The sequence below is a fragment of the Culex pipiens genome, unplaced genomic scaffold (assembly GCF_016801865.2).
Source record: "Culex pipiens pallens isolate TS unplaced genomic scaffold, TS_CPP_V2 Cpp_Un0015, whole genome shotgun sequence".
In the NCBI taxonomy this organism is placed as follows: domain Eukaryota; kingdom Metazoa; phylum Arthropoda; class Insecta; order Diptera; family Culicidae; genus Culex; species Culex pipiens.
The window spans coordinates 185261-212032 of NW_026292832.1; the positions used below are offsets into that span (position 1 = coordinate 185261).

General features: G+C 34.7%; 1 protein-coding gene across 3 annotated transcripts in view; it reads right to left on the minus strand.

The window, feature by feature from the left end:
- Positions 1-26119, minus strand: part of LOC120429865 (nuclear receptor-binding protein homolog) — a 74802-nt gene extending 48683 nt beyond the window's left edge. The window contains exon 1 of one of the 3 annotated variants that reach the window (XM_039594941.2): positions 25534-26119. The gene's annotated coding sequence lies outside the window, so the exon portion shown is untranslated. The remainder of the gene's footprint in view (positions 1-25533) is intronic. The other 2 variants (XM_039594939.2, XM_039594942.2) reach the window with 2 other exon arrangements.
- Positions 26120-26772: the final 653 nt, after the last annotated feature.

A 26772-nucleotide genomic window follows, 5' to 3' on the forward strand; every position in this document is an offset into this window, starting at 1 on the left:
AGATAACTTTTCTGTTCGACACTCACACGAAAGAACAAACGTCAAGCAACATGGTCTTATTGGTAACCAGGAGAAATAGTAATCAAAAGGCTAAGCTTCAATTCCCGCTTATGTAATTTTTTTGTCTGAATATTTCTCGTTTGGATAAAAGTAAAAAATTGCTTTGAAATTCTGATTCCCCATATCTATGAAGCGTTCAAGGTCCCCCCGAATCAGGATGCGTTTGTTTAGGCATTTTTTGTTGTTGATGCAAACTTCAGCAACAACACCAAGCTTCTAACGAGATGCAGTCGTGCGATTTTGTCAAGGCCACCCACCCGCGAAATCCAGTCCGTAATTCGTCAGAAGCGCGTCATGTGAGCCGCTCGATGAGTGACATCTGTCCGCGGCAACTCACCGAGAGTAGGAGGAGAACCTCCGAAACCCCACTCTTGCGCCGAGCAGGTCAACCGAGTTCGACAGATGAAGGACTCCGGTTCGGCCAAATTTTAATTTAATAAACAGGAAGTTTGCGAGGTGTTCCACACAGCGGCAAAGGTCGAGTGACAATCACGATACGCGCGATCTTCGCGCCGAGTGGATTGATTTGTGGAACTACAGTTGCTGTCATCAACCTGTTCGGGCCAAACCGGTCATAACCGCTAGGCGAAGACCCTGGCTCCGGGGGTAGCAATCAAAACATTTACGAGCAGCGGTTGTGCGTTGTCTTACTTAATCCGCGCGATGTCCCATGACTACAGCAGCAGCAGGTGTGCTGCAGTAGTGATTCATTGAAGCTGCAACTAAGGCTACTGCAGTTGTCAAGTGTTACAGTTTCTTCCAGATGAAGATTGCGTACGCCACTCTTGCGTGCCCGGTGGGTCTGGGTGGTTAGACTGAGTGGGCCTGAAATATGTTGAACTAGCAACAGTTCCGTTGAAACTGTTTAGATTAAATTCCAGCAAAAATTACATAATATTTCCAGAGCGAAATTGTTGTTGTTGTTCAAAGAATCATATCTGCGGTAAACTTAACGCAGTAGGCCAGACCGCTTTAATGTTAGTGATTTTTCACAACATGGGCTCGCATAAATGTGCCATAAGCAAAAATAGCAAGCTGAGAAAAATGTAAGACCAATTTGTCCCAATTATAAGGTTACTTGTAAGGATCTAAAAAAGAGAGTCAAACAAAATAACTTCCATAAACTCAGTGTCACGATTCAGCAAAATTTCATCGTTTTTCCAGCGAAGCCGTAAAATTCGTAAATTCGTCACACCACAACCAACCCCCCATCGATTGATAATAAATGCAGCTGAGCAAAACCAAAACATCGCACAACCAACTTAATCTAAGTGGGGTTCCCTCCAATTCAGTGTTGGTTGAATGACTCATCCTTGTATTAATTTTCATTCGATTTCGATAAGGTGAATCACCATCGCCCATTATCGAAGGAAAAAGGTTGTCAATTTTGGACCTGGTGCAATTTCCTGCGATAAAATAGCTGGCGCAATTTGTATTCAAAGCCAATCGCGTTGTTCTACGCCGGCAAGTTTGGGTAACTAACTCTATTACGATTCCTGCGGGTGGGTGTGGTTTAATGGCTTTACAATTTTTTCCTTATTTAGTGTGAAAAAGTAGCAATTAATCACAAACACTCAACACGTAATTTTGTCTGAATTTGAATTCGCTAGCTTTGGCAGCAGTTTAACAAGCTGTTAAACTGTCCAGCAAGCTACGCAGTCTTGTTCGGTAGACCGTATAATTAGCAGCTCTTGTGAACCAAGCAGACGATGTTTTATCAGTTTTCGTGACTTGTGTTAAAAAGGTTGATTAAAAAATGCGTTTCTTGTAATTCAATCTTCAATATCTCCAGACCAATTAATAGAAGAACCTTTATCAAAAGAATGCCATCACAAACTGGAATTAAAAATTTGGAACAAACTGAAAATGAGCGCTTAAATAGAGTTGACTCATTGATATTAATTTTCTTTATCGTATTTCACACTACTTCTTAAGGAGGTATTACACTACATGACATTTACCTTATCTTTTGGATTGTTACTAAATAAAAAAGTATGTAAAATTACAGTGTTTTCGGTTCAAATTTCCTATAATGTTACCAAATGCCTAATGTTTGCGTGTTCTTAACGATTTTCATGAAGTTGGTGGGATCTTCGTGTGACACTGCCCTATCTGCCTGCCTGTTTGACGTCGACCCAGAGCCAGACTAAACAAATAAATCAATGTGGCCGCGTTCATTAGATGTTCACATGCAAACAGTGGCAAGCCATCGGCGACAAACACACACACCCACACACGAACACTTTGTGTGCCACCCGGGCACGGTTGGAAGGGATGTATGTGACCTGAGGTAACTTAGTTTGGTTTAATTGGGTCAACATAATTAAAACGCTTAAATGACTTAATTTTTGTTAATTTATAATCAAATAAACTGGAGTATTACAAGATTACAACATTCCACGCAAAAAAATAATAAGTAATCTTTTCAAACAGTCTGAAACAAAATAATGAAAAATACTTTAAAATTTTCTCAAGAATTTTTATTGACACGAAATAGCCCACCTCACCCTGTCTCCGAAAGAATTGTTCTTTAATAATGGGCTGACGAGGACAGTTTGTGTTTTCTCTCTTTTTTTGCCAGTGAGAATTTATGCTTTTTCATGATTGCAAAATCTTTTTTGGTAGACACAGCCAGGATACGGTCGTCGTCTAGCAGCACCGGCAGACCCCTCTGGCTTGTTAGTGTGTATACTGGGTAATTCATTGTCCCCAATGAGTTCGAGATGATTAAGGCTAACTGACGTAACCTTTGGCTTGTGATAGACGCTTATTCAGGATGTTTTGTTCTTTATGATTTTGTTTAGACAGATGATTCTTGGTTGCTTCAACACTTAAACAAAATTGAAGTCAAATTTTGAGTCAACAGTCAAATCCCATTTTCGAATTAAGAACTTTCACAACTTTCAAACAATGTAAAACCCAAAGAATGCATTAAAATTTAGCCCCAATTTAATCAATTTTGAATGGTTGATGGCCTATTATATTATCAAATGCATTAAAATTTTTGTCATTATGTTTTTCATCACCGCCATCTTGGATCTGGGTAATTCTCTACCAACTCACACGAAATCGGGAAAAGTTGCCCCGACCCCTCTTCGATTTGCGTGAAACTTTGTCCTAAGGGGTAACTTTTGTCCCTGATCACGAATCCGAGGTCCGTTTTTTGATATCTCGTGACGGAGGGGCGGTACAACCCCTTCCATTTTTGAACATGCGAAAAAAGAGGTGTTTTTCAATAATTTGCAGCCTGAAACGGTGATGAGATAGAAATTTGGTGTCAAAGGGACTTTTATGTAAAATTAGACGCCCGATTTGATGGCGTACTCAGAATTCCGAAAAAAACGTATTTTTCATCGAAAAAAACACTCAAAAAGTTTTAAAAATTCTCCCATTTTCCGTTACTCGACTGTAAAAATTTTTGGAACATGTCATTTTATGGGAAATTTAATGTTCTTTTCGAATCTACATTGACCCAGAAGGGTCATTTTTTCATTTAGAACAAAATTTTTCATTTTAAAATTTCGTGTTTTTTCTAACTTTGCAGGGTTATTTTTAAGAGTGTAACAATGTTCTACAAAGTTGTAGAGCAGACAATTACACAAATTTTGATATATAGACATAAGGGGTTTGCTTATAAACATCACGAGTTATCGCGATTTTACGAAAAAAAGTTTTGAAAAAGTTACTTTCTGCGTTTCTCTTTGTAGAACATTGTTACACTCTTAAAAATAACCCTGCAAAGTTAGAAAAAACACGAAATTTTAAAATGAAAAATTTTGTTCTAAATGAAAAAATGACCCTTCTGGGTCAATGTAGATTCGAAAAGAACATTAAATTTCCCATAAAATGACATGTTCCAAAAATTTTTACAGTCGAGTAACGGAAAATGGGAGAATTTTTAAAACTTTTTTAGTGTTTTTTTCGATGAAAAATACATTTTTTCGGAATTCTGAGTACGCCATCAAATTGGGCGTCTAATTTTACATAAAAGTCCCTTTGACACCAAATTTCTATCTCATCACCGTTTCAGGCTGCAAATTATTGAAAAACACCTCTTTTTTCGCATGTTCAAAAATGGAAGGGGTCGTACCGCCCCTCCGTCACGAGATATCAAAAAACGGACCTCGGATTCGTGATCAGGGACAAAAGTTACCCCTTAGGACAAAGTTTCACGCAAATCGAAGAGGGGTCGGGGCAACTGCTGTGTGAGTTGGCGGAGAATTACCCATCTAAAAATTCTAAATTATTTTGGAGTAGTTTAGTAGCTCGGCAATCACAAATAAGATAAAGCCGATGCAAATATTTTTAAAAGTTTTTATTCCTCGGCTCTTGCATAAATGCACAGTTCTCGAGTTTTTTTTTGAAAAGGACCTATAAACATATGAAAGACCATAGCTTTTAGGTCCTTTTCAAAAAAAAACTCTGGAGTTGTTCTCTGTGATTTATATTTATTTTTGAGTTATTTGGATTAAAACGCTTTTTTATCTTTATGTTGATTGTTATTGCTTTGAAAATAACTTATTTATTCAAAAAATAAACATATGTTTTATAGTAGCAGGGTTACCAGGTCAAAATTTGTAAAATCTGGCAAAGTATCGATTGAAAATCTGGAAAAATCTGGCAGTCGAAAATCTAACAATGGAGCACCGGATTCGAGTGGTAGAAACGACAGTTCTCCCATAAGAAATACATTGGAGAAAAAAGCAAAAACTGCTCGAATGGAAATGCTCCATTCAGAAGGGTGAAAGGAAGGGAGGATATGAATGGAGCCGTCGAGCAGTTTTTGCTTTTTTTCTACAATCTATTACTTATGGAGCGAACTGTCAAAAACTGCTCGACGGCAGGTGCTCCATTAATTCAAAAGTTTGTAGAATTTAGATGGTTTAACTAATGTTATGACCTCAAGAATGTTTTTAATCATTTTAATCAAAAAGTTGTTCGAAATGGCCAATAAGTGAAAAATCTGGCAAAATATGTCAATATCTGGCACAAAGAAGGGTGAATTTTTATTCTGGCTACCACTCGAAAAATCTGGCATTCCCAGATTTATCTGGCAACCTGGCAACCCTGATTGTAAGTAATATTTTTGCATTAAACAATTATTTTTATCAAAATCTTGAAACAAAATGTGATTTTGTTATACTAAAGGCGGTTAATTAAAAATTCATTTCTTCGTAATGGCGATTACGTCACATAGTCAAATCAATGATCAATGAAAACTATAGATTTAGCTTGTAAATTGCTGTTATAAAACAATGCAAAAGGTTTGGAAACATATAAATGTGATAAAATTGTTAATTCATATGGAATTTCGAAATTCGCAATTTTTATTTCACAACAATGGCTTTATCTTGGCACCGAAGTGACAAAAACTAATTGTTAAAAAAGCAAAATTGTTCAGAAAATTGCAATTGCAAGATGATGGTATACGATTTGCGCCAAAATTTTAATGGATGGATTTTTGAGAAAAAATCGTTAAAAATTCAGGCAAAACATTTCATTTTTCGAACATTAACATGCTGCAAATGAAAAATGACGACTTCCTGGATCTCCTAACTATGATTTAAAGTGAAATACGGAACAATTTGAATGCATTTTTTTCTGGTTTTAGAACAAAATATAATATTTTTTATGTAAACATAATATTTTTTAGTAAATCACAAATCGCAAATTCTAAACGATTTTTGGGAATTTTTCATTGAATGAAAACATTGTTCCTGAGGCAAAACCTATCGAAATGTGGGTGAGCCCGAAGATTTCCGCCACATCGCCTTTTTGGAACACACTATCCCTTTTTTGTATTTATAAATTTTTGTAATTGTTTGTTCTACAACTTTGTAAAACATTGTTACACTTAAAAAACCCTTCAAATTTAGAAAAAAAACACAACATTTGAAAACGAAAAAAAAAAAAATAATCGAAATATAAAAATTACCCTTCTGGGTTATTACAAATTCGAAAAGAACATAAATTTTCCATAAAATTACATGTGCCAACAAATGTTAAGGTTGAGTAACGAAAAATGTCAGAGTTTTCATTTTTTTTTCGATGAAAAATATTTTTTTTAGGAAATCTTAATTAGTTTTAAGCTTTTTTATTTCTATCCTTTTCCTCAGCAAATTTCGAAGGTTTTTTTTAAAATAATTTTTCCTTCTCTTGGCAAATCCATTTTTAGAATATCCAATTACATCAAAATCATAGTTGACTATTTCTAAAAAAAAGGCTTTTGAAATAGGAAATTCTTTAATTATCAATCGTATGGATCAATCGGACCGCGCACAGGACTCACAATCCAGAAATTGCTGGGTCGAATCCCGCGGCGGGCGCTCTAAAATTCTTTGTGTAAATATGGGTATTCGGCGCCGTCGCTCCGTGCCGTACTCAAACACTTAGGAGTCCAGGGCGGCGAAGTCCTTGTAGATAAAAAGGAAGACACTAGTAGTTGGTATTAGCAACGGTGGCCAACAGCTATAAAGTCAACTTCGTTTTTTAATTAATTTTGATTTTTTATAGTAGCTGCTTAAAATTTATTATCTACAACTTATAACTTCTCTCAAATTGCTCCCTCTCGATCTTTAACTACCCACGATTTCCCTCTAAAGTCAATTGTTATTACTTGTTTGCGCACTAAAAATAACGAGAAATGTGCGCATTTCTCCCCTCGGAAAACAATAAATTGACAACATTTTAACGCCTTCGGAGAACCTCACAAAATCACCAACTACATCCCATTAAACTGCAACTAACTCCCACGTGTCGTCGTTCAGAGAGAGAGTTTGCCTGATTTTACACACAGAAATAAAATTAACAAATTATCTTTTTGAAAATGGAACATGAACATTTGGGAGTGAATTTTTGTTTGATTCCTGAAAATTTCTTTAAAGTTAAAAGAAAAACAAAAATTATAAACTATAATTTTAATATTTTTTAAACACCTTTTTTATCAGTGCTTCAAACTGACAAATATTGTTCAAACGACCGGCTGGTAGTTGCAATACGATTTGAACGCTTATTTACCCTTTTCGTAATGTTTGCCAAAGGCACCTCCAGGTTAAGGGAAATGGCGAAAGATTTTGCGCCTTGTTCAATGGGTTGTTGAGAGCAACGGACAAAGCTCAAGATTGAGCAATAAACCATATCTCGGAAGACAATCGCCACTCGATTGCGGTCGGGAGGGCACGATTAAGATTGGAATTTGGTTTAAAAATTGATGAAAGTTTGCTTCTTTTTACTTGTTGTATTTTTTGCCGCTAGGTGTCACTTTGATCAGCAAATTATCCTCAAATATTTATTTTTTTTTTTATCAAAACCTGAACTCGATATAACTCTTCAAAGTAATTAATATTTGGCCCACCAAACAATCAAATTGCTGTAACTTTGTTGAGTGTAATTGAATCGAGATGCGATCTTCGAAAAAAATGTTCTACAGCTTCTCATAAATTCCAAAAAACCCAACTCTGCAGTGACCACCCTAATTCAATTCCGCGGTTTGTTCCGAACCAGTGAAACGCTTTCACTATCTCTCGCTGCCGGGAGAAGTTCGGTCCTGCTGGGCTTTGGCAGCTGCTGCTGCTGATGTGTGTGCCTTGCGGAGGCGGTCTTTATTTATTGATTTTCCGCGCGCCACCGTCCGTCACCGCTTGCAGCACCAAAGTTGGGCTACCCACAGAGCAAAAAGACAACACGTTTTCTAGCAATTATCCATCCGAAAGTGCACAGGGGGTTTATTGTAGCGCTATTATTACTTCATATATTTTATTTTGTTTTTTACTTTACTTTTTGTTCAAATCCAATCTCAAGTGTCGGGGATTTGAGCCCGAAGAAACGAAGATTAATGGCAATCGCGTTGGCGAAGAACGCCCGACTTTCATAACTGCGCTGGTGCAGAAGTTCACAGTCTGCAGACATCCAAAGTGCGGAAGGACCGTCGTCGTCGGGTGACTCATCCTAAGGTCCTCCTGGCATTCCACGAATAACCTTATGGTTGCCAAAGGTGGTAAAATTTTATGTGTCATCGCCGCCACTGGTAGGCTGAGTGCGTGTTCGGTAGGGTGGTTAAAGATACTTCATTTTTTTGGAAGGTCACAAAGTTGTCTGAAATGATCTTGTAGATTCATAGTGTCTTTACGAAAGTCTAAGTTTGCTGATGTATCCCAAGAATCGTACTATAACTTGGCACGATCAACTCGTATCGCTTTGCAGTGTTCTACAAAGTTGTTCTACGAGTGAAAATCTTTAAGATGAAACTAATGTAATTAAAATTTGGTTGTTATCCTTTAAGTAAATTTCGAATAATCTTTATACTTAAGTCCCATACCATACAAAAAGTATCAATTTTTGTATTCTTCTGAATTTTTAACGATGATCCTCAAGATTTCAACTTTGAACCACCCTACCCGCATACACTTGCTTGTTCAGGTTTAGAAGCTGTTACAGTCGAACGAGATGTATACAGTCTGGTTGGTCCAACTCATCAGCTGTTAGCACTTTTGCTTTGCCATGGGGAAGGAAAGAGTAGGTATTGCTGGTGAAAAGTGCCCATGATGATTCACGCCCAGCTCTTAAGAGAGGTCCCCAAAAATAACGTTATGGTTCAGCTCTCGTTGGTCAGCTCTAAAGCGATGTTTTCGAGCTCCAAATGACCATATCGTTTCAATTGTTCCGATTTTTGGTGGGGGTGCATGTGACCGCGAGTGGGGCTCTTACGTCACCTAAACAACGAGTAGAAGGATTGGTCTACTTGGAAAGTGGACGAGTTCTCAGTTCTCTAGAATTTCATATTTTTTGTATTTTTTTTTATTTGAATGAAACTTTGTCCATTCATTCCCTATGTTAAAAGAATCCATTTAGCATCATACATTTTTCTATAAAAGTCTCCATACAATTTTGGGGGCTGGTCATACAAAATGGGTATGTAAATGTATGAAATGTATCTGAGCAATTCTCTGAGATTTTGGTCTTTCGATTTTTTTTTATATTTTTCAATCCGGCTGAAACTTTTTTGGAGCCTTCTTTATGTCCAAAAAAGCAATTTTGTATCATTAGTTTGACCATCTAATTTTCCATACATATCTGGCAGCTGTCCATACAAAAATGATTTATTCAAAAATCTGTATCTCTTGGAGGAATTTTTTGATCGATTTGGTGTCTTGGGCAAAGTTGTAGCTAAAGATAAGGACTACACTGAAAAAAATGATGCACGGTTAAAAAAAAATTGGTGATTTTTAATTTCACTTGTTGTCACTAAAACTTGATTTGCAAAAAAGCACTATTTTTTATTTTTTTCATTTTTTGATATGTTTTAGGGGACATCAAATGCGAACTTTTCAGAAATTTCCAAAATGTGTAAAAAATCTTTGACCGAATTATGAATTTTTGAATCAATACTGATTTAAAAAAAATCGAATTACAGGTCGCAAATTTTTTCAACTTCATTTCTCGATGTAAAATCGAATTTTCAATCAAAAAGTACTTTAGTGAAATTTTGATAAAGTGCACCGTTTTCAAGTTATAGCCATTTTTAGGTAACTTTTTTGAAAATAGTCACAGTTATTCATTTTTTTAAATTAGTGCCCATGTTTGCCAACTTTTGAAAAAAATATTTTTGAAAAGCTGAAAACAATCTCCAAATTTTGCTTTTTTTGAACTTTGTTGATACGACATTTAGTTGCTGAGATATTGTATCACCCAAACAACCCACCATTTTCTAATGTCAATATCTCAGCAACTAATGGTCCGATTTTCAATGTTAAAATATGAAACATTCGTGAAATTTTCCGATCTTTTCGAAAACAATATTTTATTTTTTTTTAAATCAAGACTAACATTTCAAAATGGCCAAACATTCAATATTACGTCCTTTGATCGAAAAGTACCACTAAAAAAAATGTTTGAAAAGCTGATAAAAATTCCTGCAGTTTTCTCTCCAGAACTTTGCAAATCGGTCAATTAGTTTTTGAGATACAGCCTCACAAAGAATTCGAATTGAATGAAAATTAATTCCTTTAAGTGTCATCCAATTAGCCACAATTTTTCAACTTGCGATATCGCGGAAACTATTGGTTCGATTTTAAATGTAAAAAAAATGAAACTTTTGTGAATTTTTTGGTTCTTTTCAATACAAAATATTTCTAAATTTAAAAAATCTAGCCCAACATTTGAAAATGTCAAAAATTAAAGTCTCTGACCCTTTAAAAAAAGTATTTTCTAAATAGTTTCCAATTGTTTGTTACTTTATTTCCGCAAAGAAATTTCATTTTTTGGCAATATTTTGTTGTTGTGGAGGGATAAAAACGTGAAGAAAAAATACATTGGATTTACAATGTTTAAAAAAATATTTCAATCCCCGAATTAATTTTACTGTTTAAAAAAAATAAGAACTGGTGCATTTTAATATGCGCAACATTAAAAACAGTTGGCAAAATTATATGAAAATTGGAATTAAGATAGAAAAAAAGAATATAAATATTACCTCGATTATGATGTAAAATTACAGATTTGATTAGGGAGTACAGTCATCCCTCATTTACGGAACAGTTTATAGATCGGCCAATGTTCAAAAAATCATAGCAAATCGGTAATTGAACTTAATGATTCGCTTTTACCTTCATTTGAAAGCTTTTCTTGCGATCTTTCGAATGCTGTATCGAACAACAGCAAATTTTAACTTTTATATTAAGTTTTTGAAGAAAAACTTTGACCCTTGAAATCCACACATTCGAAACACTTTTTTCTTACTGATATAAACAAACTTTGATTCTCTCCAGGAGTACATATTTTCTCCAAAATAATGACTTCACACACTGGAACCAATGAAACTCAAGCTTAATAATGTTTTATAAATGGTCTGATAACTTTTTTTGTGAAAATATCTGTTAAATTCAGGTGTTCCACAATTGTGGGAGGCACAATAACATCCCACAATTATGGAACAGGCAATTTGGAGGCAGTGTTTTGCAGTCTCGAAATACAGTTTTTTATTCAAAAAGAACTCCTTTTGCTAGTGAAATAGCAAGAGAATGTCCAAATAAAGGTCCTAAAAATAGAAGGGTCGCCAGAAAAGATTCATTTGGCATGCTATTGACAAATTATCACAAAAGTGTTCCGAATTTGTGGGTGTTCCGAATATGTGGGATGACTGTATCACCTTAATGAATCGAGTAAATCTACTGAAGAAAAAAAGGATACTAAATAACCTTCGAAATAGCTAATTTACTCATTCCTAGATGTTAAAATACCACGATTTTTTACGCAAAAAAAAATGTTTGGTGAAAAGAAAGAAATCAAAATGTTTTTTTTTATGAAAAACACGCATTCTTGAGTAATCTGTTTGTATGAAAAAACTTTTGATAATATATTTGAGCCGTAGCATACACAGTAAAAAAAATATGGTAATATCACATATATGAATAAGTACATTTTCTACTTGGGTAATTCTCCGCCAACTCACACAGCAGTTGCCCCGACCCCTCTTCGATTTGCGTGAAACTTTGTCCTTAGGGGTAACTTTTGTCCCTGATCACGAATCCGTGGTCCGTTTTTTGATATCTCGTGACGGAGGGGCGGTACGACCCCTTCCATTTTTGAACATGCGAAAAAAGAGGTGTTTTTCAATAATTTGCAGCCTGAAACGGTGATGAGATAGAAATTTGGTGTCAAAGGGATTTTTATGTAAAATTAGACGCCCGATTTGATGGCGTACTTAGAATTCCGAAAAAACGCATTTTTCATCGCAAAAAACACTAAAAAAGTACTCGACTGTAAAATTTTTTGGAACATGTCATTTTATGGGAAATTTAATGTACTTTTTGAATCTACATTGACCCAGAAGGGTCATTTTTTCATTTAGAACAAAAAATTTCATTTTAAAATTTCGTGTTTTTTCTAACTTTGCAGGGTTATTTTTTAGAGTGTAACAATGTTCTACAAAGTTGTAGAGCAGACAATTACAAAAAATTTGATATATAGACATAAGGGGTTTGCTTATAAACATCACGAGTTATCGCGATTTTACGAAAAAAAGTTTTGAAAAAGTTGGTCGTCATCAATCATGGCCGTTCATGGTCACCCGCGACAGACACGGACGACGAAACAAAGAGAAACGCAAAAAGTTACTTTTTCAAAACTTTTTTTCGTAAAATCGCGATAACTCGTGATGTTTATAAGCAAACCCCTTATGTCTTTATATCAAATTTTTTGTAATTGCCTGCTCTACAACTTTGTAGAACATCATTACACTCTAAAAAATAACTCTGCAAAGTTAGAAAAAACACGAAATTTTAAAATGAAAAATTTTGTTCTAAATGAAAAAATGACCCTTCTGGGTCAATGTAGATTCGAAAAGTACATTAAATTTCCCATTCAATGACATGTTCCAAAATTTTTTGCAGTCACGTAACGGAAAATGGGAGAATTTTTAAAACTTTTTTAGTGTTTTTTTCGATGAAAAATACGTTTTATCGGAATTCTGAGTACGCCATCAAATTGGGCGTCTAATTTTACATAAAAGTCTCTTTGACACCAAATTTCTATCTCATCACCGTTTCAGGCTGCAAATTATTGAAAAACACCTCTTTTTTCGCATGTTCAAAAATGGAAGGGGTCGTACCGCCCCTCCGTCACGAGATATCAAAAAACGGACCTCGGATTCGTGATCAGGGACAAAAGTTACCCCTTAGGACAAAGTTTCACGCAAATCGAAGAGGGGTCGGGGCAACTTTTCCTGATTTCGTGTGAGTTGGTAGAGAATTACCCACTTTAAAATGTGTAAATTTTCTACTATTTTGGTTTGATATCACTTTCAGTCTAAATTGATGTAATATCACATCATATTAGAGGTAATACTATACCTTCTTTTATTTTATTATTTTGATTCTTTGATTTTTTTAGAACTATTTCAAATTTAAATGGGTTAAAAAAACAAACAGGTAATCAGAGAAAGAACATAGTTTCCCGATTTCAAATGAACCATCCATTACAGCATCCCTTCCCCAGCGGTTGCTCCCCAAAGTGGAAATTCGGCGAAACCCCCTTCCCTCCCCTTGGACGAGTCGTTTATCACACAACGAGCGAGAGAGACAGAATTGACCTTGGATAACAATTTCCGGTGATTAATGATTGAAGTTCACGACCAGCACACCACACCACTTGGGCACGGCACGGATTCCGTCCATTGTCATATATTGTCGTGATATATTTAGGCATACATTTGTATGGTATGGATGTGTATTAAAGAGAAAGAGAACGGGGGAAAGATTGTATCGATGAGCGCGTTAAGATGTTTGATAAGCTCGCAGAGTGACGGAAATGGACTGTTAATAGATGGTTGCTATTAAGTTGTTTGTATCGGATATGAAAAAACTTTGTAATGTGAAAAGTTGTTGAAACATTGTTGAAACAATCTTTTTCCTGATAAGAATGATTGAATAGTTTCAGCAGGATATATTTATTTTGAAGCATTACCCTGAATAATTAATGTCGCAATGCTCATTTTAAAAAAGTACAAATTTCAAAAGGACAATCAAAATACTCAACGTTGATACTACTCATATTACGACAGATCATCGATACAAATCCATCCAAGTATTGTTAGACTTCAGTTAACAGTTTGAGAGGCTTTACTCTAGTATTATATCGTCATGCAGCCAAAAGTCAATAAAGCTTATGACAGCTCATCGTTTAGTGTCGTAAAATGTTGATGGATTATGTAGCTTTAACAGACTGACACATTTACTTTGTGTTTGTTTTATCGTTGGATTTTTTATAGAATGTAAATAATCTTGTAAAAAGTTATTATAATTAGTTTTGAGGTAAGTTCATTTAAACATCTAACATTGTATATTGAAATTTTGTAAACTACTAAATCACAATTGCCAAATTACCCCACTAAAAGAAGGCTTCTCCAGAAGAACCATTCATCGCAGATCATCATCGATAACCAGTTCATAACTTACGTTCGACATAATTGTCTGCAAATGTGAGCAAGTGTGTATGTGTGCGTGTGTGGTCACTCCGTATCAAGTAGCAGCCGCTGAACTCGCAGAAACGTGTTCGTTTGCCGCCTCTAAACAATAAATTTATACAAAATTAACTTATCGCACTCACAACACACAGGCACGCGGTTAACTCTCTTTCTCTCTCTAAACGTTAAACTACCGACAGCAGACCAAAGAAACGATGGACTGTTAGATTTTATGTACATGTGTGGATATCTTTATTGCAAACACACGCAACTCTTTGGAAAACCAGACGTGTGTCGATGGTGCTTGTGGTGATGTCCGACGACGGCCCATATGAATGAAGGAGGCATACACACACACACACACGATCGGCCAAAAACCGAAACAACTTCTTCCAGCCAGTAGAGTTGGAAGTGGAAGGGCGGACTCACACATTCGCACAAGGGAGTTGGAAACAAGTGAGGAAAGCGCGGTGTAGAAATGCTTTTTACGATGAAAATATTAAAAAATGGTAAATAAATGGTGAAAATGGAGTTCATTACTTTTTGTAATTAGCTTTGTATTCTGGATATCTCATTTTAAATGAATATATTGTTGAATTCATGGAGCAGTTTCCGTAAATTTCAAAGATTTCAGCATCTTGTTTTCGAACCTCTTTGAAAAATATTTATGTATTTGTATTTCGGCAAAATATTAGAACATTCAAATTTTAAACTTAATTTTCAAAATTTATATCAAAAATTTGCAGAATATCAAAGAATTTATGAAAATATGATTTTCTCACAATTTTAAGGTCTTTTACCGATCTGTAGTCCCAAAATCCAAAATTTAATTTAAGACGTTGTTTTATGCATTGTGTAATTCTCTAGAATTTCGCAATTTTTTTCTCCAGATTCTTATTTTTTTTTTTGAATTTGGATGAAACTTTGTCCATGCATTTCCCTGTGCTAATAGAAAGGAATTTTGCTTTATTTCTTTTACATACAAGGATTCCAAGGATGTTAACGATAAAATTATCGAGGCTCGATAACGATAACCATAGTTTTGTATGCTTTTTCACTTTATATAAGCTTTAGTTTTGTAAAATATAAAAAAAAAACACAAAATACCGTTTTTTCATAAATACTCAAATTTTCAAAATATGCATAAAATTAGCAAACGAAGCGATCTTTTCTGCTTTTTCACTTGGTTTTTTTTTTGTAAAATGCTAAAAATTTAAAAAAATACCGTATTTTTCGAAAATACTCAAAATTTTTAAATATGCAATATGAGTATCAAACGACGCAAAATTTTGTATGAAGCATACAATCATGAAAGCATGCAAATTTCGCTACGTTTGATACGCATATCGCAAATTTTGAAAATTTGAGTATTTTTGAAAAAATACCGTAATTTGTGGAAATTTTAGAATTTTCTAGAAAAAATCTCTGATAAATTGAAAAAGCATACAAAATTTCGCTTCGTTTTGTACCCATATTGCAAATTTTAAAATTTTAGTAATTTCGCAAAAATACGGTATTTTGTGAAAATTTTAGAATTTTCAAAAAAAAACTCTCTCTTTCTCTTCGTTTTATACCCATTTTGCAAATTATAAAATTTGGGTATTTTCGCAAAAATACGGTATTTTGTGATTTTTTTTGTATTTTACTAAAATACTTTAATAAAGTGAAAAAACATACAAAATTTCGCTTCGTTTCATACCCAGATTTCAAATTATGAAATTTGAGTAGTTTCGAAAAAATACGGTATTTTGTGAAAATTTTACCATTTTACAAAAATACTTTAGTGAAGTGAAAAAAAAAACATACAAAATTTCGCTTCGTTTGGTACTCAGATTGCAAATTATGAAAATTTGATTATTTTCGAAAAAATGCGGTATTTTGTGAACAATTTTGAGTACATATTTATACTTGGAAACTGACTCCATTTTCAAAAAATAAAGTCTTGGTGAAAGCATTGAAAATTTAACTTGATATGGTTGAATTGTTCGATTTTAGAAATATTAAAAAAACATAGTTATAGTACATCATCGGCGATAGAATCTTTGAAATAACATACAATTTTGAGGGCTGGTCATACAAAATGGGCATTTGAAAATTCGGAAATCTGAATTTTGAGAAGGGAATTTCTGATCAAAGCGGTGACAAAGTTGTAGCTTTGATTAGGACGTTTTTACTTTTTATCACTTAAAAAACGATTCACAAAAAACGTTCTTTTTTTAATTTTAAATTTTTTTGATCAGTTTTAGGGGTCCAAATATGACATCGTTTAACGCTAGAGTTTAGGATGGTGCAAAACAGGTACCCAAAAGTAGTTTTTTTTATATTGAAATTTTGAAAAAAAACTGAAATATCTTTGAAGAAAATTCAAAAATTAGTAGGTATAAAATTTAATTAAGCATTCATTTTTCAACTTGCGATATCTCAGAAACTTTCGATTCAATAGCAATTATAATAAATAAAACTTAAAAAATGGTCTGCTATTTGATTTAAAAATAATTTTGAAATTTCAAAATAAGTGTTTTTGGCTCTTCTAAAAGGTTTTCTTGATTTTAAAATTTAAGAAATATTTTCAATTGAAAGAGAAGAAAATTTTACAAAAGTTTCATTATTTAAAATTGAAAATAAAATCAACTGTTTCCGAGATATCGTAAGTTGATAAATGAAAGCTAACTAGATGACACTGAACTCTTTTTTCACGAAATTAATTTTTTTACAGGCTTAGTAATAAGCAGTCCAATTGACAAAATCCTAAAATGAAAATTATATGGGTAATTCTCCGCCAACTCACACAGCAGTTGCCCCGACCCCTATTCGATTTGCGTGAAACTTTGTCCTTAGGGGTAACTTTTGTCCCTGATCACGAATCCGAGGTCCGTTTTTTGATATCTCGTGACGGAGGGGCGGTACGACCCCTTCCATTTTTGAACATGCGAAAAAAGAGGTGTTTTTCAATAATTTGCAGCCTGAAACGGTGATGAGATAGAAATTTGGTGTCAAAGAGACTTTTATGTAAAATTAGACGCCCAATTTGATGGCGTACTCAGAATTCCGATAAAACGTATTTTTCATCGAAAAAAACACTAAAAAAGTTTTAAAAATTCTCCCATTTTCCGTTACGTGACTGCAAAAAATTTTGGAACATGTCATTGAATGGGAAATTTAATGTACTTTTCGAATCTACATTGACCCAGAAGGGTCATTTTTTCATTTAGAACAAAATTTTTCATTTTAAAATTTCGTGTTTTTTCTAACTTTGCAGGGTTATTTTTTAGAGTGTAACAATGTTCTACGAAGTTGTAGAGCAGACAATTACAAAAAATTTGATATATAGACATAAGGGGTTTGCTTATAAACATCACGAGTTATCGCGATTTTACGAAAAAAAGTTTTGAAAAAGTTACTTTTTGCGTTTCTCTTTGTTTCGTCGTCCGTGTCTGTCGCGGGTGACCATGAACGGCCATGATCGATGACGACCAACATTTTCAAAACTTTTTTCGTAAAATCGCGATAACTCGTGATGTTTATAAGCAAACCCCTTATGTCTTTATAACAATTTTTTTGTAATTGTCTGCTCTACAACTTTGTAGAACATTGTTACACTCTAAAAAATAACCCTGCAAAGTTAGAAAAACACGAAATTTTAAAATGAAAAATTTTGTTCTAAATGAAAAAATGACCCTTCTGGGTCAATGTAGATTCGAAAAGTACATTAAATTTCCCATTAAATGACATGTTCCAACATTTTTTACAGCCGAGTAACGGAAAATGGGACAATTTTTAAAACTTTTTTAGTGTTTTTTGCGATGAAAAATACGTTTTTTCGGAATTCTGAGTACGCCATCAAATCTGGCATCTAATTTTACATAAAAGTCCCTTTGACACCAAATTTTTATCTCATCACCGTTTTGTGCTGCAAATTATTGAAAAACACCTCTTTTTTCGCATGTTCAAAAATGGAAGGGGTCGTACCGCCCCTCCGTCACGAGTTATCAAAAAACGGACCTCGGATTCGTGATCAGGGACAAAAGTTACCCCTTAGGACAAAGTTTCACGCAAATCGAAGAGGGGTCGGGGCAACTTTTCCCGATTTCGTGTGAGTTGGTAGAGAATTACCCATATTAAATTTTCTCAGCCATTTTAAATAATGTATTGCAGGGATGCTATTGCTTCATTCACAAGCATAACTTTACTGATGTATGAAGCATTTTTTAATACTTTAAGCATTTCTTGATAACAGGGTTGAAATTAGAAGTTGTTTTTTTTTGCCCTGTATGTTTAATATTTCGGCTTGTACGCATTTGACTACGCATTTTAAAATATTTCTTAAATTTTTTTTAACGAATTTGTTTCGCTTTTTTACCAAAGAAATTTAGGAAAATAAACTTGAAAATGGAAATTTGAAAGAAAAAGAAATATAAAAAAAACACTTTTTTAACTCAATTCACTGAAAACCCATTAATATATTTCGTTGAGACATCGTGAATATTATTTTGAAAAAAAAAAAAAAAGAAATTGGACAAATATATGAAAACAAGGACAAACAATTTTTTTTTTAATTCCCCCAAAATCTTATTTCACCCACTGCCCACCCTGTCTGCGTACTAGTCTGTATCGCTTCGTGCACTGCACAGACACAGACACTTGTGTTTCTTTCCGCAATCTTCCTTGCACCACAATTTCGCAGCAGACCCCCCGCGAAATCCGAACCACCCGACTCCTCCACCTACTCTTTCTCCTCCTCCTCCAAAACACAACCTGCCCCATTCAATGCTTTGTTTCCTTTCTTTCTCCCTGCTCCTTCTCTTCCTCCTCCACCATCCGAAAAGTGTGCGAAACCTTTTTCGCACACTTGCAAAATGGGATGAGGGTTGGGCAGGAAGTGGAGGAAGGGGAAACGAACGAATGATAATCTGTACGATTTTTGCTTCGCTCGTTGTGTATCGCATTTCTTCTCCTTTCCTCTTCTGCTTCTTCTTCTTCTTTCGCCGCCAAAACTTTGCCGATTCGCCGATTTCCAGTTCAGTTCACTTCTCCCTTGTTTTCGCGGCTGCCACTTTTGGCTTTCTGCCAAATCATCTAATTTTGTGCAAATTTTCTTATTGGTTTTCGCGTTGTTGTCTTGCTGTTGTTTTTACTCGTTTCTTTCTCGGTTTTGCTCGCGACCGCACAATTCATCTTTCACTAATGTTTTGCTTTGTTGCGAATTTTGTCTTCGTTTTCGTTTTTAACTTTTTTTGTGGTTCTTTTTCTTATTTTTTTCCTCCCGTTTCCACCTCCCTTCTTCTGCCAATTTACGGGGAGAGTTTTATGTTTCGCTTAGATACAGTTTTGTTGCTTTTACGTCTTATTCTTTGTTTTCTGTTCCTATCATTTGCACACACACACACACACAGGAGGCTACACGTTTTTTCGCACGATATCAAAGCGCGCGGTGTGGAGGAGAGTGACCACCACGAGGAGAATCGGATTCTCTCACGCACAGATACACCGATACGTATCGGAGCTGGTATCGATAAACGTGGTGCGGGCGCGCGGTTTTTAGAAGTTTTTTCTTTCAAATGGGTATTGGTCAGATTGCCTCTTTGATAAGTAGCGTGCTATTCTAAATGAAAGAAGAGGCATCATTCATTATCATGTGGTGCGGTGTGTTGTGGTGTTGGTGGCGATTGGGAGAAACGTGGTTGCGTATGACTTCGGGTTTGGACTACCGGATCCCGGTTTGACAATGTGCTTTTGATGATTGTAGTATAATTTTTTGAGGACAATTTATGAATTAATTCGAGAAACATGTGTCATGATATTTTTATAGTGACCCTTTGAAAAATGCAACAAATCCAGGGTTTAACCTTTTACAAAAAGCTTTTAATTTACAACAAGATATAAGTGTAATCAATCGTAAATGTTGAGCAGTTTTTAAAGAACTTTTTTGTAACTTAAATGTATTAAATTCCGGGCAAATATTAATTTTACTTTGTTCAGGAAGTTTTTTTATGTTCAGGAAGTCATTCCAAGCAAGTTATGTCTTACTCAAAACTCCATATTTTTATTTCTTTTTATATATTGTTGATTGTATTTATCTTATTAAGTTTCTATTTTTTGTACAGTGCAGATTCGATTATGCGAAGTCAACCCAGAAAATTTAATTTGGACAATTCCAACAAATTTTATTCCATTCACCAGCAGAAGTTATTTGTTAATGTTTTGCCAAATCATCAAATGTTATGAAAAAGGGGAAAATCTATTAATTTCACTATTTTCGTAAAATTAACCCTTTTTATATATCTCAAGTTCTTTTCTCTTTAAATTTCATATGTTTGTCAGAAAACTCTTATATGGTAAAATACAACATTAGGAAGGAATTGGACCGCACGATTTATTTTTAGAACCTTCGAACTTAATTGATTTTCGGAAAAAAATGCGAATTGAAATACAGTTCAGACAATCGATAATCCGAAGCTTCAATTATTTGAAGTATCGATTATCCGAAGTTGGGTTTGCAAGGTTTGTATGGGACTTCAAATAATCGAGTCACGAACAAAAAAAAATGTTTTTTTGGATTTCTTTATTTACTTATTTTCAACATAAATTTCGAATTCAGTCAAATTGCAATGGTTTGTTGCTTTTAAAATTATCAAATGAATTTCTCAATATTTCATCACCGCCAATTTGGCCGCAATCTTGGATTTAAAAAATCCAAATCACAGGGTGACCACTCAAATCCCATTTTCAAATTCCAGACTTTTTCTCGACTTTTCCAGAAACTCAAATAATAGGCATTTCTTATTAAAAGAATGATTTGAAACAAAAAACTCTCAATAAAAAAGTCAATATCAAGCATCGTAAAAATATCTAAATGAATTATAACAAATCAAACAATTGAAAATTATCGTAAAATCAAAAACTTAAGAATTTTTGTTCTGTAAGTTAAAAAGATTTTACAATGTTCTATTTGTAATTTTGTAAATTTTTATATAAGAATTTTTAATAAATGTTAATTTAAATAGTTTACAGTATTAAACGGTGTTATTTTTTTTAATTAAAAATTCAGTTTGGTAAGTTTCCATGTCTCAACACTTATTTTATGCGAAATGTTTAAAGAGACAATTTCTTTAAACAAATTTGCAATAACATAAATAAAGATTACTTGATTCTTTTTGCAATTCCAATAATATTTTCATGTTTTCAAAACTAAAATAACTTTTTTTCATTCAGAACGAACAACTATTGGATTTTATTCGATATTTAAGTTTTCCGATAACTAAATTTTATCTCAGAAAGTTCAAGGGAAACAATTGTAAAAAATATTGGAAATGAAAATATTTACCAAAAAAAAAACCAAACTCCAAACTCAAGTTTAAATCTTTTTTCAAACATATCCAATCAATGTGACAAAACGAAACAGTATCATAACTTTACGCTGGCCATAATTGTTAAAATTAGGCTCTTTTTTTTATTAGTTTTTCATTAACTTTGTTGTTGTTTTAAGATAGATGTTACCTCTTGTTTGATATACAAAAATGATAAAAAAAATTGTTTCATAAAAAATATCATGAATATCTGTGTCAAATGCATCCAATATTTATTAGGAATTTTAATGTCTTAAATAACCGCTTCATTCTCAAATAGATTCAAATAGTGAAAGGAACCTTAAATTTAATGTTAGTTCCTAAGGAAGCAATGAGTGAATTTAAATTGAAAATTGTACAAAATATCAAAATAATTTTCAACATTTAAAAGATAGTTTTCAAAAGAGTTTAATTGGAATTCTCGACTTTTCCCGTTTTTTTTGCGGATTTTGGCGAATTCCCGACTTTTTACCGACTTGAGTGGCCACCCTGTTAAATCACTTTATAGTCAAAATCAAAAATAAGACAACGTTTTTTGTTTCGTGGTTCGATTTTCCGAAGTAAAATTTTCCATGGTCTTCGGTTAATCGCGTCTGGACTGTATTTTGTGAAATTTTGAAGATATCTTGGAAATTTACAAAATATCTCTGAAACGATTGGTTCGATTTTCAAGGTAAAAAAAAATTAAATTTTCGAAAACTTTTCTGCTTTTTGCAATATAAATAGTTTCGAAAATTCAGTGTCAAGATTATCCTTTTGAAAGGGCTTAAAACACTTATTTGAGTTGATAACCTAAGGCTGATCAAATGACAATGAGAAAACCTATTTTTTTTTATTAAAACCAGTCACCAAATTGTGGCAGTGCGTGGCCGAATGGTTACGCTGTCCGCTTTGTAAGTGGATGATTCTGGGTTCGATTCCCATCTGCTGCAACCTTCCATCGGATGAGGAAGTAAAATGTCGGTCCCGGCCTTGGTTGTTAGGCCGTTAAGTTAAGGTCTAGGAGTCGTCTTCATGCCATAAGTACAAACAACACACCAAACCAAGCCTACTCCGGTGGAATCGCTGGCGGCGGTTGGACTCGCAATCCGAAGGTCGTCAGTTCAAACACTGCACAGTGGTCCAGATCGCAAAATTAAGTGGAAAATGGATTTTCCGAAAAATGGTGAAGTTTTGGAGCTTCGGAGTTTGCAAAAAAGTTGTTGCAAATGGAAAGGGGCAACTTTTGGTTTGGTTTAAAATTAGGGTGGTTCACGATCAGGGTGATTTTGAAAATCTAACTTTTCAGGAATATTTTTGGGAATTTTTATGTCTTCTAAAAAGTTGTTGGGCTGGCCAATTCAAGCAACTTTGTCGAAGACACCAACATTTTATCTCGTAATCTACGCCTTCTATAACCAAATTTATAGAAAGCATCTGAGCAAACCTTTAAAAATCAGTTTTTTGAACGTGGCAATTCAGGGTTAACTTTTAGAGAAAAGTGGTATTAGGAGCACTTTTAGAGCTCTACAAAACGAACATTTTCATTTTTTGACATGTCAATTTGGACTTAAGGGTCAAAAGTTACAGCCATTTTAAGGTAAAAAAGATGCAAATTTAAAACTTAAATATCTCAAAATGGCGCAAGCCAAATTTTAAGCACTAGGTTGCATTTGAAAGAGGAGATCTAGCACTACAAACGCTGAAAAAATCTCAGGGGTGTTTTTCTTTAAACTTGAGATATCTTCATTTGAAAAAGTCTAATTTTCAAGGGAAAACCATATGGGACCACCCTAACGAAATTCGAAAATTGTCCAAATATATGTTTTTCTATGTAATTTTGCCCGCTGAATCTGAATCTGCCCTCAGAATTGAGCCAACATGTCAACAAATCGATTTTTGGTCATATTTTGGGTTCAAATGATAATTTTATATGGAAACCCAAAATATGACCAAAAATCGATTTGTTGACACTTTGGCTCAATTCTGAGGGCAGATTCAGATTCAGCGGGCAAAATTACATAGAAAAACATATATTTGGACAATTTTCGAATTTCGTTAGGGTGGTCCCATATGGTTTTCCCTTGAAAATTAGACTTTTTCAAATGAAGATATCTCAAATTTAAAGAAAAACACCCCTGAGATTTTTTCAGCGTTTGTAGTGCTGGATCTCCTCTTTCAAATGCAACCTAGTGCTTAAAATTTGGCTTGCGCCATTTTGAGATATTTAAGTTTTAAATTTGCATCTTTTTTACCTTAAAATGGCTGTAGCTTTTGACCCTTAAGTCCAAATTGACATGTCAAAAAATGAAAATGTTCGTTTTTTAGATCTCTAAAAGTGCTCCGAATATCACTTTTCTCTTAAACTTAACCCTGAATTGCCACGTTCAAAAAACTGATTTTTGAAGGTTTGCTCAGATGCTTTCTATAAATTTGGTCATAGAAGGCGTAGATTACGAGATAAAATGTTGGTGTCTTCGACAAAGTTGCTTGAATTGGCCAGCCCAACAACTTTTTAGAAGACATAAAAATTCCCAAAAATATTCCTGAAAAGTTAGATTTTCAAAATCACCCTAATCGTGAACCACCCTAATTTTAAACCAAACCAAAAGTTGCCCCTTTCCATTTGCAACAACTCTTCTGAAGACTTCAAAGCTCCAAAACGTCACCATTTTTCGGAAAATCCATTTTCCACTTAATTTTGCGATCTGGACCACTGTGCACTGGGGTGGAAGGTTCCTTGGAGTAGAAAGAGGTTTGGGTGCTCTCCCCATTCAAGCCTTCGGACTCCTAGGTTCGAGCAGAAACTTGCAATAGAGACCACAAAAGACCCGGGGGTCGTTAATGGTGATGGTTTGATTTTTTTGAAAATACATCTCCAGTACCAGATTTTTTATCATCCGTAACTATAGTGCAAAAATCCAAATGCATCATAACCTACGTAGCTACAACTTTGCTGAAGACACTAAATCGATCAGAAAATCTCTTCTTAACACTCTGCAACCCAACCCCGCAAAATGCAAACTAAAATTCTAAAAATGAAACAAGAAAAATATAAAATAAGAGAAGTTAAGTTTTTCGTAGAAGAAAAGTTGCTCAAAATGACCTCTTGAACACGGGAAAAATAAAAAAAATTGGGCGGTAGAGGGTTAAGATACAAATTTTCTTACAATCCTGTGCACATTTTGTATGACCAGCACGCAAAATTATATGGAGCCTTGAATGAAAAAACTGGTGGTTTCTTTTGATATTGAAAGACAATTAAAAAAATACAAAGAAAAGTCGATTTGTTAAAACGTAGAAAATAACTCTAATAAAATTTTCAGTATGTTTTTTTAATAAATTTATGTCAGTTCAAATTTGTAGTGAACTTTTGTGATCCTCACCTTAATAAAAAATAACTTCGTCATCCTTTCAAATTAGTTCGCATCATCCTTGCGAAAATCCTCTATATTGACATTGCAAAACAAATCCCATTTCCCGTGTGTCCAACCTCCAAAACGGATTCCAATTCCCCACCCCGTACTCATCCAATTTTATGTAGCCAGGTGTAGGAGCATGTTGATGTGTGTGGGTGGGAGAGTGCTTTTCTCCCTATACCTTGCAATGGAGCACCGGATTCGAGTGGTAGAAATGACAGTTCTCCCATAAGGAATACATTGTAGAAAAAAGCAAAAACTGCTCGAATGGAAATGCTCCATTGCAGTGCAATCTTGCGCATACTGCCCCGAGACAGGTTGATATGGGTTGATTGTGTTGGTTGATTTGTCTGTTAGTTTGAGGATGTATTTTTTTACATTTCCGGTAAATTTGTTAAGAGATTTAAATGATTTCAGAAAATATAATTTTCCATTAGAAATTTTTAATACGTTTTTGCAAAAAAGGTAACAAATAATTATAAGACTTTTTAGATTGTTACATTCCATTTCCAGCATTGCTAGCGAAACATCTCCATCTGCTGTGCGATGCTGATACGTTTTTTTGTTGCTTATAGCTTTATTCTTCCCCAAATGATGATGTTCATGAGGGAGCTAGCTCTGCTAGCTTAGCGGTTTCCAATGATGGTGCAAAAAAAAATCGCAAATAAATTGGTATTCATGATCGCAAACCAGAATCACGACTCTGGAAAATCCCAGTTCTGGGCAGGTGAAAAAATATTTAACAAAAAGTGGTAGTTATGATACTCACCCTAACTGAACTCCTGTTCTCAGGCAGCACTCTTCCATTTAGAGTTCGATGGTATTCCGGCCGGATTATTCCACCAACATATGCACAAAAACACTCAAAACTGACAATTACGATGATGAGAACTCGACGAGAGTTTCGTCGCACCGGCTATCCACTCACTAGCAGCACTCACGCACTCATAGGGCGTACTCAACCACAAACGATGAGAGACTCTCTTCCTCTTGCGCCGACCCGGACCTCTTCACCACCATCCACTCACGGTAATTAGTGATATGAGTGCACCACCACCCACACGGCGGAACTCATGGAGAGTGTACTAGCGAGAGTTGAAACAGGGAACTCACTGTTGCTGTTGTTGTCACTCACTGTTGCACACCAGTTTCTGGAGTTGAATCAATTCTCGACGGAATGTTTTGCCATCGGAACGATCACTAACTTCTGCTGCACACTGCTGAAGAGTTGCTTCCTCGACGTGAAAACTTCAAACACTCTTCAATCGCACTCTCGAATTCTCTCGCTCTCCCCGCTATTTTTTTTCTCCGCTGATTATTTTGTATTAAAATATGAGGAAATTAATTCACTAATATCAGAAAAAGGAGAATAAACGAAAAATATAGAAAACACATAAATTCAAGGTTAAACCGGCGCTTCTGAGTCCGCCACTTTGCTTGTGTGGTATCCTGCCTTGCGTGTGGGAAAGAGTGAGAGAGAGAACACGTTCCAGCCCCCAACTTGTTAGAAACCACCCCCACCCCCCAGTGGGGATCCCCACTGACGGGTTCCCTCCACCTCGCGGCGATCAAGACATGAAGGATAGAAAAAGGAGCAAAGAGTAAGAGAAGGAAAAATACAATTAATAGTTTGTTCTTCATTGGTTCATCCCGTGTTCATATACAGTGATGGTTTGGCAGGCGGAATGACTGCGACGACGGGCACACATACAAAAAAAAAAAAGGAAAAAAAAACTAGCATACATACGTGTCGTTTAGAATCAGTGGAGTATTGACACAATACGATCCGTTGATATTTTTTGTTAAACTAATTGAAAAGTGCAAAAAAAATAATAATAGCATGGAAAACTAAATGTTTACACTACTACAAAGCAAAAAAAACGATGAACATCACCTTCGTAAAAAAAAAACACTTTATATTAAATACTGCATGTACAATTTTTGTAAACATAAAAAAAGTTGCAACCGACGGGTTTCAAACCCAGCATCATCAGTGAGGACTGGCGCC